Raw genomic sequence first — 15,915 nt, forward strand, 5'->3', positions numbered from 1 at the left:
CACATCCTGGCCTCCACCACCACACATACAGACCTCCACTACCACACACAGATACCCACCACCACCACACATACAGGCCTCCACCACCACACATACAGACCTCCACAACCACACATACAGGCCTCCACCACCACACATACAGACCTCCACTACCACACATAGATACCCACCACCACCACACATAAAGGCCTCCACTACCACACATACAGGCCTCCACTACCACACATACAGACCTCCACCACAACACATACAGGCCTCCACTACCACACATACAGACCTTCACTACCACACATACAGACACACCACCACCATACACACAGCCCTCCACTACCACACATACAGGCCTCCACTACCACACATACAGACCACCACCACCACACATACAGCCCTCCACTACCACACATACTGCCCTCCACCACCACACATACAGACCCACCACTACCACACATACAGGCCTCCACTACCACACATACAGGCCTCCTCTACCACATATACAGACCTCCACTACCACAAATACAGGCCTCCACCACCACACATACAGACCTCCACTACCACACATACAGACCACCACCACACATACAGGCCTCCACTACCACACATACAGGCCTCCACCACCACACATACAGACCCACCACCACACATACAGACCCACCACCACACATACAGACCACCACCACCACACATTCAGACCTCCACCACCACACATACAGGCCTCCACTACCACACATACAGGCCTCCACCACCACACATACAGACCCACCACCACACATACAGACCTCCACTACCACACATACAGACCACCACTACCACACATACAGACCACCACTACCACACATACAGACCCACCATCCCCACACATACAGACCTCCACTACCACACATACAGACCACCACTACCACACATACAGACCTCCACTACCACACATACAGACCTCCACCACCACACATACAGACCACCACCACCACACATACAGGCCTCCACTACCACACATACAGACCTCCACTACCACACATACAGACCACCACTACCACACATACAGACCTCCACTACCACACATACAGACCTCCACTACCACACATTCAGGCCTCCACTACCACACATACAGACCCACCACTACCACACATACAGACCTCCACTACCACACATACAGACCTCCACCACCACACATACAGGCAACCACTACCACACATACAGACCACCACTACCACACATACAGACCTCCACCACCACACATACAGACCACCACCACCACACATACAGACCTCCACTACCACACATACAGACCTCCACTACCACACATACAGTCCTCCACTACCACACATACAGACAACCACTACCACACATACAGACCACCACTACCACACATACAGACCTCCACCACCACACATACAGACCACCACCACCACACATACAGGCCTTCACTACCACACATACAGACCTCCACCACCACACATACAGACCTTCACCACCACACATACAGACCTCCACCACCACACATACAGCCCTCCACTACCACACATACAGACCTCCACCACCACACATACAGACCACCACTACCACACATACAGACCACCACTACCACACATACAGACCACCACCACACATACAGGCCTATATTACCACACATACAGACCACCACTAACACACATACAGGCCTCCACCACCACACATACAGACCTCCACCACCACCACACATACATGGCACATACAGGCCTCCACTACCACACATACAGACCACCACTACCACACTTACAGACCTCCACCACCACACATACAGACCCACCACCACCACACATACAGACCCACCACTACCACACATACAGACCTCCACTACCACACATACAGACCTCCACCACCACACATACAGACAACCACTATCACACATACAGACCACCACTACCACACATACAGACCTCCACCACCACACATACAGACCACCACCACCACACATACAGACCTCCACTACCACACATACAGACCTCCACTACCACACATACAGACCTCCACTACCATGTGTGGTAGTGGAGGTCACACATACAGACCTCCACTACCACACATACAGACCACCACTACCACACATACAGCCCTCCACTACCACACATACAGACCTCCACCACCACACATACAGACCACCACTACCACACATACAGACCACCACCACCACACATACAAACCACCACCACTACCACACATACAGACCACCACCACCACACATACAAACCACCACCACCACCACACATACAGACTACAATTACCACACATACAGACCACCACCACCACACATACAGACCACCACCACCACACATACAGACCTCCACCACCACACATACAGACCTCCACCACCACACATACAGACCACCACTACCACACATACAGACCACCACTACCACACATACAGACCACCACCACCACACATACAGACCACCACAACCACACATACAGACCTCCACCACCACACATACAGACCTCCACCACCACACATACAGACCCACCACCACCACACATACAGACCCACCACCACACATACAGACCTCCACCACCACACATACAGACCTCCACTACCACACATACAGACCACCACCACACATACAGACCTCCCCCACCACACATACAGACCTCCACCACCACACATACAGACCACCACTACCACACATACAGACCACCCACCCACCACCAGCTGCCACCCACCACCAGCCGTCACCCACCACCAGCCGCCACCCGCCACCACCCACCACCAGCCGCCACCCACCACCAGCCGCCACCCGCCACCCACCACCCACCACCAGCCGCCACCCGCCCCCAGCCGCCACCCACCACCAGCCGCCACCCGCCACCACCACCACCCACCACCAGCCGTCACCACCACCACCCACCACCAGCCGCCACCCGCCACCACCCACCACCAGCCGCCACCCACCACAAGCCGCCACCCATTACCACCCACCAACAGCCGCCACCCGCCACCACCCACCACCAGCCGCCACCCACCACCAGCCGCCACCCGCCACCACCCGCCACCACCCACCACCAGCCGCCACCCACCACCAGCCGCCACCCACCACCAGCCGCCACCCGCCACCACCCACCGCCAGCCACCACCCGCCACCACCACCAGCCGCCACCCGCCGCCACCACCCACCACCACCACCAGCCGCCACCCGCCACCACCCACCACCACCCAGAACCACCCACCACCACCAGCCGCCACCACCCACCACCGCCGCGACCACCCACCACCACCCACCACCACCAGCCGCCACCCGCCACCACCCACCACCGCCACCACCCGCCACCACCACCAGCCGCCACCCGCCACCACCACCCGCCACCACCAGCCGCCACCGCCAGCACCCACCACCAGCTGCCACCACCAGCCGCCACCGCCACCACCCACCACCACCAGCCGCCACCCGCCACCACCAGCCGCCACCGCCACCAGCCGCCACCCACCACCCACCACCACCCTCCACCCACCACCGGCCACCACCCGCCACAACCCACCACCTGCCGCCACCACCCTCCACCAGCCGCCACCCACCACCAGCCGCCACCCGCCACCACCCACCACCAGCCGCCACCCACCACCAGCCGTCACTCGCCACCAGCCGCCACCCGCCCCCAGCCGATACCCACCACCAGCCGCCACCCGCCACCACCACCACCCACCACCAGCCGCCACCACCACCACCCACCACCAGCCGCCACCCGCCACCACCCACCACCAGCCGCCACCCCCCACAAGCCGCCACCCGTTACCACCCACCACCAGCCGCCACCCGCCACCACCCACCACCAGCCGCCACCCACCACCAGCCGCCACCCGCCACCACCCGCCACCACCCACCACCAGCCGCCACCCACCACCAGCCGCCACCCGCCACCACCCACCACCAGCCACCACCCGCCACCACCACCAGCCGCCACCCGCCGCCAACACCTACCACCACCACCAGCCGCCACCCGCCACCACCCACCACTAATCAGAACCACCCACCACCACCAGCCGCCACCACCCACCACCGCCGCCACCACCCACCACCACCCACCACCCACCACCACCAGCCGCCACCCGCCACCACCCACCACCGCCACCACCCGCCACCACCACCAGCCGCCACCCGACACCACCACCAGCCGCCACCCGCCGCCACCAGCCGCCACCGCCACCACCAGCCGCCACGCCACCGCCACCACCAGCCGCCACGCCACCGCCACCAGCCGCCACCCACCACCGCCGCCCGACACCACCAGCCGCCACCACCAGCCACCACCACCCACCACCACCAGCCGTCACCCACCACCACCAGCCGCCACCCGCCACCACCCACCACCACCAGCCGCCACCCACCACCACCAGCCGCGACCACCAACCACCACCAGCCGCCACCCGCCACCACCAGCCGCCACCACCAGCCGCCACCGCCAGCACCCACCACCAGCCGCCACCACCAGCCGCCACCACCAGCCGCCACCGCCACCACCCACCACCACCAGCCGCCACCCGCCACCACCAGCCGCCACCGCCACCACCCACCACCACCAGCCGCCACCCACCACCCGCCACTACCACAGCCGCCACCACCACCCACCACCTACACCACCACCCGCCATTACCGCCGCCACCGCCACCACCCACCACCACCGCCACCACCACCCACCACCACCGCCACCACCCATCACCGCCGCCACCCCCAGCCGCAACCGCCCACCACCAGCCACCACCACCACCACCACCAGCCGCCATCACCGCCACCACCACCGCCACCAGCCGCCACCACCCATCACAGCCGCCGCCGCCCGCCACCGCCCACGACCACCCACCACTACCGCCCGCCACCACCGCCGCCAGTGTCCGCCACCGCCGCCACTGTCCGCCACCGCCACCACTGTCCGCCACCGCCACTACTGTCCGCCCGCTGCCACTGTCCACCCGCCGACACTGTCCACCCGCCGCCACTGTCCGCCACCACTACCACTGTCCGCCCGCCTCCAGTGTCCGCCACTGCCGCCACTGTCCGCCACCGCCACCACTGTCCGCCCGCCGCCAGTGTCCGCCACCGCCGCCACTGTCCGCCACCGCCACCACTGTCCGCCCGCTGCCACTGTCCGCGACCGCCACTACTGTCTGCCCACTGCCACTGTCCACCCGCCGCCACTGTCCGCCACCACTACCACTGTCCGCCACTGCCACCACTGTCCGCCCGCCGCCACTGTCCGCCACCACTACCACTGTCCGCCCGCCTCCAGTGTCCGCCACTGCCGCCACTGTCCGCCACCGCCACCACTGTCCGCCCGCCGCCAGTGTCCGCCACCGCCGCCATTGTCCGCCACCGCCACCACTGTCCGCCCGCTGCCACTGTCCGCGACCGCCACTACTGTCTGCCCGCTGCCACTGTCCACCCGCCGCCACTGTCCGCCACCACTACCACTGTCCGCCACCGCCACCACTGTCCGCCCGCCGCCACTGTCCACCACCGCCGCCACTGTCCACCCGCCGCCACTATCCGCCACTGCCACCACTGTCCGCCCGCCGCCACTGTCCGCCTGCCGCCACTGTTCACCACAGCCGCCACTGTCAGCCCGCCGCCACTGTCCACACCGCCGCCACTGTCTGCCACAGCCGCCACTATCCGCCACCGCCGCCACTCTCCGCCACCGCCGCCACTCTCCGCCGTACAGCCTCCCCTCTCTCCGTTAGTAAATAATTATAATTGTTAGTAAATAATAAAAGAAATATAAATTATTAGATTTTTTTACCCTTAAATTGGTTTTAATATTTAAATTGAAAATAATAATATAATATAAAATAAAATATAATAAAAATAATAATATAATATAAAATAATATAATTTAATTTTAAGAAATTTAACTTTAAACACAATGATGTGAAAAGGGTTCAGATTATAGGCTCAAACCTTTCACAAGAGATTCATATTGGTATATGAATGGATTATGAATGACTCATGTTAGGATTGTAAAGTTGCCACAACATCTCAAGTTAGTGTTAGATACGAAGGTTTTGGTTATAAGTTGTGGAAACCTATTTAAGTCCACACACAATATCGTATCTGAGACGATAAAACAAACGTTTCCAATCTTTTCAAATACTTTCCAGATATGTTGTGGCAACCTAAAATTGTTTGCTGGGCACTACCACACATACAGACCACCACTACCACACATACAGACCTCCACTACCACACATACAGTCCTCCACCACCACACATACAGACCTCCACTACCACACATACAGACCACCACTACCACACATACAGACCTCCACTACCACACATACAGGCCACCACCACCACACATACAGGCCTCCACAGTAGTAGGGGGTAAGCGCCACAGACGATATTTTTTTTCAGGTCAAATATCGTGTGTAGCGCTTGGGGGTTTTCAGGTCAAATATCGTGCGTAGCGCTTCGGGGTTTTCAGGTCAGAAATATCGTGTGTAGCGCTTTAGGGTTTTCAGGCGAATTTGGGGAGTCACAGATTTGGAATTAAGGAATTCTTATGAGTGAGTAATTTCTGAGATTATAGAAGTTTGTTAAGAGTTCATATGACGAAAATAATGTCATACGAGTTTGTTAAAGGTCTTATAGAAGAAATTCAAATTCGTGTTTATGAGCTAGGGTTTTCAGGTAAATTTTGTCAGTCACAGATTTTAGAAGTTGTTAAAGTTCTTATCATGAAATAATGTCATACGAGTTTCATTAAGAGTTCTTATTTGTTTCTTACTTAGAAACTAGTATATTGCTATATATCTGAATCATTTCACTGTCTCCCGCTCATACCTCACACCCCCTCCCTCCCCCCCTTTCCTCACAATCTGTGGCCCACCTGTGTTTACTTTTAGACCGTCAGCCAGACGCGGCCTTCAGGTTACCTCTTATCTTATCTTATCTTCTCCATAGTATCTGGACCGTCTCTCTCTCTCTCTCTCTCTCTCTCTCTCTCTCTCTCTCTCTCTCTCTCTCTCTCTCTCTCTCTCTCTCTCTCTCTCTCTCTCTCTCTCTCTCTCTCTCTCTCTCTCTTCATATTTCCTTACAGTTATTTTCAGAGTTTCAAATAATCATAGAAGTTTATTTATATGTTTATGACCGAATTTGTAAAAAGACCATTTTCAAAGAATATTGTCTTAGATGATTTGTTAAGGAAAACAGACAACTTAGCCATAGCATTTAGTTTTATATCCATTTACGGCTATTTCACCTGTAAAGACCAAAATTGAACAGAGCCCAGTTATAGACAGAATTTCGTCAGAGACCATTTTATACCTAAAAATGAACAGAGTCCACTTTGTGAGCAAAATTAGTCAGAGACAGTTTTTAGCTCAAATTTCATCAGAGTCCAATTATCAACAGAAATTCGCCAGAGTCTACTTTGAGAGCAAAATTAGTCAGAGACAGTTTTGAGCTCAAATTTTTTAAGCTCAGTCCATTTTATACCCAATTTTCGTCAGAGTCCAGTTTATGCTCAAATTCGCCAGAGTCTACTTTGAGAGCAAAATTCATCGGAGTCCAGTTCTTGATCGAAATTAATCAGAGTCCAATTGAAGACCCAAATTTGACAGAGACCACATTTTCGCTACTAGCAGTCCAATCCCCCTTAAATTTTAAACAGTCATATTTCAGTCGTAGTAAATAAGATCAAGTCAGTTACTGAGCTCCAGCTCTCGTCCCCCACCCTACTCCACCCTCAAGTCTTTGTTAATATCCTATCAATTCCCCTGAAATTTTTACCCTCTGTATTTCAGACATAGTAAATAAGATGTAAACAATTATAAAACTCTAGCTCTTGTCCTCTGTCCAAGTTCACTCCTGTAAATTCATTACTATCAGTCCAAATCCCCCTGAGATTTGAACACTCAACTACATTTTCAGACATAGTAAATAAAAACCAGTTCAGTTATCAAGTCTCAACTCTTGTGCCCCAGCTTAGTTCATTTTGTACAAGTTCTTTATTTTCCCACTAAATCACCCCGAGATTTAAGATCACCAAATTTCTAACGTAGTAAAATTAATCTGGACATTAGCCAAGCTCCATTTCCTCAGTCTTAGATCATCGAACATAATTATATTCGATCAAGTCCCTCTCCAGCCTATCTGTTTATCAGAGTAATCACCTTACCATTCTCATCCCCAACGTATCCAAACCTTCAATAATCATACTGTATTTGCATATTTTCTCTATATTCAGCTGTGTTCTTCACATTTTTTTCCATGTTTTCTGTGTTCATTCCATGTTCTACAAATGTTCACAGCATGCTCAGTTCAATTTTTTTCACCTGTTTTTCTCATTTTTTCTGTTTTCTACCATTTTCCCCGTATGTTCTCTATGTTCTTTGTCATGTTTTCATGTACATCATATGTTCTCTGTATAACTTTTATACTCAATATTCATGTTCTCAATGTTCTTAGCTTGTTCTTCACATGTTCAGTGTTCATTCTTTGTATTCCCTATGTTCCTTATCATGTCTTCATATTCTCTATAAGTTCATATTCCCTGCATGTTCACTCTATTCATCAACTTTTTCTTACATGTTTTCTGTGTTCACCGTATGTTCACTGTGTTCATTCCCCTACTTAACCTCAATTTTTTATGTTCTTTGTTTCTTTAAACCAATTTGTTTCTTCCATTCACTAACTAGTTCTTTGTCAAATAATATTATACTGCAATACAGTTCCCTCAACAATTTTAGTCACCAAGTTTTTATTTGCAAAACTATGTCAAAGTAATTCTCGTAGTCAACTTAATAGTTCTACCAACCCCGTTCTTAAACAAATCTACACTTTATTCAATTCCAAATTTACAAAGACAAACCTTTCTTGTAACTTCTTAACTAAAAATCTTTCGCCAATCAACTAAAACATAGTAACTTTCCTCATTTCTCAACTAAACTTATTATCCATTCAACCAAAAAAAATAGTCAAAGGAATCTAACCAACACTGTTCATAACTAAACTTATTCCCTAGTCATCAGAAAAAAACCGTGTTCTTCATGTTTCATTGTCATTTCATAACTAGAATTATCCATCAATCAACAGAAAAAGTCATATTCATCATCACTGTTCCTAACTAAAATTATGTTTTGTCAAGTAAGAAAAAATAGTCAAAGATATCTTTCATCGCTGTTCTTAACTGGCATTATACTTTGGGGAGCACAAAAATAGTCTCCCTCGTCATGTTTTGTCTTTTTCCTTAACTAAAAGTATTCATCAGTCAACTAAAAAATAGTTACTTCATCATGTTTCCTTGTCATTTCGTAACTAAAATTATATGTCGCTAAGTAAGAAAAATAGTCAAATGTAACTTTTTCAGCTCTTTCGTAAAAATTATATGTCGTTAAGTAAGAAAAATAGTCAAAGGTGCTCTCCGTAACACCAAAGTTACTCTTCGAGATAACAAAAGACACTCTCAAACGCTCAAAAATTTACTCGCATCCTCAAAGTTATTCTCGGAGTCATCAAAAAGTTAATCTCAGTCATCAAAATGCTATTCTCTAAGTAACCTTTCGTTCATCAGAGAATCTTTCTAAGACATCTTCGTTCATTAAAGTTAATCTCAGAGGCATAAAAGTTATTCTCAGAGCTATCAAAATTATTCTCGATGCCATCAAAAAGTATTTTCTCGTTCATCAAAGTTAATCTCAGAGTTAACAAAGGTAATCTCTAACTCACTTTCGTTCAACATATTAATTCTCTAACTCCTCAAAGTCATTCTCTAAGACAACAAAGTTATTCTCTAAGACAACAAAGTCTTTCTCAGAGCTATCAAACTTGTTCTCAAAGTCATCAAAGTTATTCCAAGAGACGTCAAAGTTAATCTAATACGTCATCTTTCATCAAAGATATTCTCTCTAAGCCATCAATGTTCTTCTCTAAGACATAAAAGTTTTTCTCTATGTCATCAAAAAGTTATTCTCTGAGCTAACAAAATACTACTCATGTTCTCAAAGACATTCTCAAAGTCATCAAAGTTATTCTAAGAGCTATCAAACTTGTTCTCAAAGTCATCAAAGTTGATCTCAGAGTTAACAAAGGTAATCTCTAACTCACTCTCGTTCATCAAAGTTGTTTCAAAGACATCAAAGTTAATCTCAGAGTTATCCAAAGATATTCTCATGTCTTATTCTTAGATCTATCAAAAGTTATTCTCAGTTATGATATGCTATTCTCTAAGTAACCTTCTGTTCATCAAAGTCATTCTCGGAGTCATCAAAAGTTATTCTCAGATTCACCTTCGTTATTCAAAGAAGCCTTCTGAGACATCATCGTTCAACAAAACTGTCCACAGAGCCATCAAAAAAGTTAAATACAGTCATCAAAGTTATTCTCTAAGTATCCTTTCGTTCATCAGAGAAGCTTTCTAAGACATCTTTGTTCATCAAAGTTGTTCTCTAAGACAACAATGTTGTTCTCTAAGACATCAAAGATGTTCTCTAAATCATAAAAGTTAATCTCTAAGTCACCTTCGTTCATTAGAGAAACTTTCCAATCCATCTTCGTTGATCAAAGTTATTCTCAGAGTCATCAAAGTGATCTCTAATTCATCTTCGTTCTCCAAAAAGTTGTTCTCTAAGACACCTTCGTTCATCAAAGGAACTCTCCTTCTTCCATCATGTTATTCTTTAAGACATCTTCAGTCAGAAAATTTCTCTCCAAAATGTAACTAGTTCAGCTTTTCATACCAAACCTGCACTTCTGTTAAAATATATTTTCTTAGTCACTTTACCCTAAAACTGTTCTCTAAACTACACTGCTCAAACCTACGTAACCTATCCTCTCCACCCAATGTTACTTAGTTAACGTAACGTTCCTAAACCTAACTTTACCTATCCTAACATAACTTACATTACCTTACCAATCTTACCTAACTTACCTAACCTAACCTAACTTATCCTGCTTAACCTAACTTACCTACATTACCTAACTTAACCTGCTTAACCTAACTTTACCTATCCTAACATAACTTACCTTTACCTTACCTATCTTACCTAACTTATCCTGCTTAACCTAACTTACCTACATTACCTAACTTAACCTGCTTAACCTAACTTTACCTATCCTAACATAACTTACCTTTACCTTACCTATCTTACCTAACTTATCCTGCTTAACCTAACTTACCTAACCTAACCTAACTTATCCTAACTTAACTTACCTTACCTTTACCAAACTTACCTAACTTAACCTGCTAAACCTAACTTTACCTATCCTAACATGACTTACCTTACATTACCTATCTTACCTAACTTAACCTGCATAACCTAACTTTACCTATCCTACTTAACCTTACCTATCTTACCTAACTTAACCTGCTAAACCTAACTTTACCTATCCTAACATGACTTACCTTACATTACCTATCTTACCTAAGTTAACCTGCATAACCTAACTTTACCTATCCTACTTTACCTTACCTATCTTACCTAACTTACCTAACTTAACCTGCTAAACCTAACTTTACCTATCCTAACATGACTTACCTTACATTACCTATCTTACCTAAGTTAACCTGCATAACCTAACTTTACCTATCCTACTTTACCTTACCTATCTTACCTAACTTACCTAACTTAACCTGCTAAACCTAACTTTACCTATCCTAACATGACTTACCTTACATTACCTATCTTAACCTGCATAACCTAACTTTACCTATCCTACTTTACCTTACCTATCTTACCTAACTTAACCTGCTTAACCTAACTTACCCTACATTACATAACTTAACCTACCTTACCTAACTTAACCTGCTTAACCTAACTTACATAACTTATCTTACCTATCCTAACGTAACCTAACTTGCTTTACCTAACTTAATCTTACATTCCCAAACTGATGCATCCTAACTTATCTAGTCCAACCAGACATGATCTAGCTTACATAATTATTCCTGCTTGTCTTTTGTGTTTCGTCAATCATTGTCTCATATTCATTTACTCATTTCAAGGGATAATTTCTCAAATGGACATTTTTGCATTTCAAGTGTTATTTGTTTAAGATTGAGTGTTTAACCATTTCAAAGGATTTTTGTTATATATGGGAATTTACTCGTTTCAAGGGTTAATTTCTCAAATGGTCATTTTTTGCAGATCAAGGGTTATTTGTTACAGTTCATCAAGTTGCTCATAAGTTGTATTTATTATGTTTGTTATCATTTATTCTTATTCCCCAACCCCTTAACCTAACCTCTTGTAATCTTAGTGTATTTAGTAGGTTCTATCATATGTTCTTATTCCCCAACCCTTTAACCTAACCTTTCAGAAGTAGTTTATTGTGTTTTTGACGTATTTGTTAAATATATTATCCTTTTCTTAACCTTTCAGATGTAGTTTTGTTTCTCCTTTTTGTATATTTTTACCCAAACCCACCATCCCACTTAACCTTCTTTCCTTCTTTTACTTTGTTTTCACATATAAGTTCATTCTTTATCTTAGTAATAATAAAATTACAATAGTAAAGAATCAGATCTACTAAGACTTGAAATTGAGAAAAACAAGAGAGCAAGTGAGTGAGAGCATGAAAAGAGGAGAAAAGAGTAAGAGAGAGGGGAGGAAGAGCATGGGAGCACTAAGACTTGAATTTGAGAAAAAGAAAAACTAAGTGAATGAGAGTGAGGGTGAGAGAATGGGAGCATTAAGACTTGAATTTGAGAAAGAAGAGAGCATTTGAGCAAATGAGTGAGAGAGGGGGGGAGGAAGAGAGAATAAGGGAGAATAAGGGAGAGAGATAGAAAAGGGGGGTTAGAAGGAGTAGGAGAAACAAAGTAAAAGAAGGTTAAGTGGGATGGTGGGTTTGGGTAAAAATATACAAAAAGGAGAAACAAAACTACATCTGAAAGGTTAAGAAAAGGATAATATATTTAACAAATACGTCAAAAACACAATAAACTACTTCTGAAAGGTTAGGTTAAAGGGTTGGGGAATAAGAACATATGATAGAACCTACTAAATACACTAAGATTACAAGAGGTTAGGTTAAGGGGTTGGGGATAAGAATAAATGATAACAAACATAATAAATACAACTTATGAGCAACTTGATGAACTGTAACAAATAACCCTTGATCTGCAAAAAATGACCATTTGAGAAATTAACCCTTGAAACGAGTAAATTCCCATATATAACAAAATCCTTTGAAATGGTTAAACACTCAATCTTAAACAAATAACACTTGAAATGCAAAAATGTCCATTTGAGAAATTATCCCTTGAAATGAGTAAATGAATATGAGACAATGATTGACGAAACACAAAAGACAAGCAGGAATAATTATGTAAGCTAGATCATGTCTGGTTGGACTAGATAAGTTAGGATACATCAGTTTGGGAATGTAAGATTAAGTTAGGTAAAGCAAGTTAGGTTACGTTAGGATAGGTAAGATAAGTTATGTAAGTTAGGTTAAGCAGGTTAAGTTAGGTAAGGTAGGTTAAGTTATGTAATGTAGGGTAAGTTAGGTTAAGCAGGTTAAGTTAGGTAAGATAGGTAAGGTAAAGTAGGATAGGTAAAGTTAGGTTATGCAGGTTAAGTTAGGTAAGATAGGTAATGTAAGGTAAGTCATGTTAGGATAGGTAAAGTTAGGTTTAGCAGGGTAAGTTAGGTAAGATAGGTAAGGTAAAGTAGGATAGGTAAAGTTAGGTTATGCAGGTTAACTTAGGTAAGATAGGTAATGTAAGGTAAGTCATGTTAGGATAGGTAAAGTTAGGTTTAGCAGGTTAAGTTAGGTAAGATAGGTAAGGTAAAGTAGGATAGGTAAAGTTAGGTTATGCAGGTTAAGTTAGGTAAGATAGGTAATGTAAGGTAAGTCATGTTAGGATAGGTAAAGTTAGGTTTAGCAGGTTAAGTTAGGTAAGTTAGGTAAAGGTAAGGTAAGTTAAGTTAGGATAAGTTAGGTTAGGTTAGGTAAGTTAGGTTAAGCAGGATAAGTTAGGTAAGATAGGTAAGGTAAAGGTAAGTTATGTTAGGATAGGTAAAGTTAGGTTAAGCAGGTTAAGTTAGGTAATGTAGGTAAGTTAGGTTAAGCAGGATAAGTTAGGTTAGGTTAGGTAAGTTAGGTAAGATAGGTAAGGTAATGTAAGTTATGTTAGGATAGGTGAAGTTAGGTTTAGGAACGTTACGTTAACTAAGTAACATTGGGTGGAGAGGATAGGTTACGTAGGTTTGAGCAGTGTAGTTCAGAGAACAGTTTTAGGGTAAAGTGACTAAGAAAATATATTTTAACAGAAGTGCAGGTTTGGTATGAAAAGCTGAACTAGTTACATTTTGGAGAGAAATTTTATGACTGAAGATGTCTTAAAGAATAACATGATGGAAGAAGGAGAGTTTCTTTGATGAACGAAGGTGTCTTAGAGAACAACTTTTTGGAGAACGAAGATGAATTAGAGATCACTTTGATGACTCTGAGAATAACTTTGATCAACGAAGATGGATTGGAAAGTTTCTCTAATGAACGAAGGTGACTTAGAGATTAACTTTTATGATTTAGAGAACATCTTTGATGTCTTAGAGAACAACATTGATGTCTTAGAGAACAACTTTGATGAACAAAGATGTCTTAGAAAGCTTCTCTGATGAACGAAAGGATACTTAGAGAATAACTTTAATGACTGTTTTTAACTTTTTTGATGGCTCTGAGGACAGTTTTGTTGAACGATGATGTCTCAGAAGGCTTCTTTGAATAACGAAGGTGACTCTGAGAATAACTTTTGATGACTCTGAGAATGACTTTGATGAACAGAAGGTTACTTAGAGAATAGCATATCATAACTGAGAATAACTTTTGATAGCTCTAAGAATAAGACATGAGAATATCTTTGGATAACTCTGAGATTAACTTTGATGTCTTTGAAACAACTTTGATGAACGAGAGTGAGTTAGAGATTACCTTTGTTAACTCTGAGATCAACTTTGATGACTTTGAGAACAAGTTTGATAGCTCTTAGAATAACTTTGATGACTTTGAGAATGTCTTTGAGAACATGAGTAGTATTTTGTTAGCTCAGAGAATAACGTTTTGATGACATAGAGAATAACTTTTATGTCTTAGAGAAGAACATTGATGGCTTAGAGAGAATATCTTTGATGAAAGATGACGTCTTAGATTAACTTTGACGTCTCTTGGAATAACTTTGATGACTTTGAGAACAAGTTTGATAGCTCTTAGAATAACTTTGATGACTTTGAGAATGTCTTTGAGAACATGAGTAGTATTTTGTTAGCTCAGAGAATAACTTTTTGATGACATAGAGAAAAACTTTTATGTCTTAGAGAAGAACATTGATGGCTTAGAGAGAATATCTTTGATGAAAGATGACGTCTTAGATTAACTTTGACGTCTCTTGGAATAACTTTGATGACTTTGAGAACAAGTTTGATAGCTCTGAGAAAGACTTTGTTGTCTTAGAGAATAACTTTGTTGTCTTAGAGAATGACTTTGAGGAGTTAGAGAATTAATATGTTGAACGAAAGTGAGTTAGAGATTTCCTTTGTTAACTCTGAGATTAACTTTGATGAACGAGAAAATACTTTTTGATGGCATCGAGAATAATTTTGATAGCTCTGAGAATAACTTTTATGCCTCTGAGATTAACTTTAATGAACGAAGATGTCTTAGAAAGATTCTCTGATGAACGAAAGGTTACTTAGAGAATAGCATTTTGATGACTGAGATTAACTTTTTGATGACTCCGAGAATAACTTTGAGGATGCGAGTAAATTTTTGAGCGTTTGAGAGTGTCTTTTGTTATCTCGAAGAGTAACTTTGGTGTTACGGAGAGCACCTTTGACTATTTTTCTTACTTAACGACATATAATTTTTACGAAAGTGCTGAAAAAGTTACATTTGACTATTTTTCTTACTTAGCGACATATAATTTTAGTTACGAAATGACAAGGAAACATGATGAAGT

This window comes from Procambarus clarkii, chromosome 35, assembly GCF_040958095.1.
Source record: "Procambarus clarkii isolate CNS0578487 chromosome 35, FALCON_Pclarkii_2.0, whole genome shotgun sequence".
In the NCBI taxonomy this organism is placed as follows: Eukaryota; Metazoa; Arthropoda; class Malacostraca; order Decapoda; family Cambaridae; genus Procambarus; species Procambarus clarkii.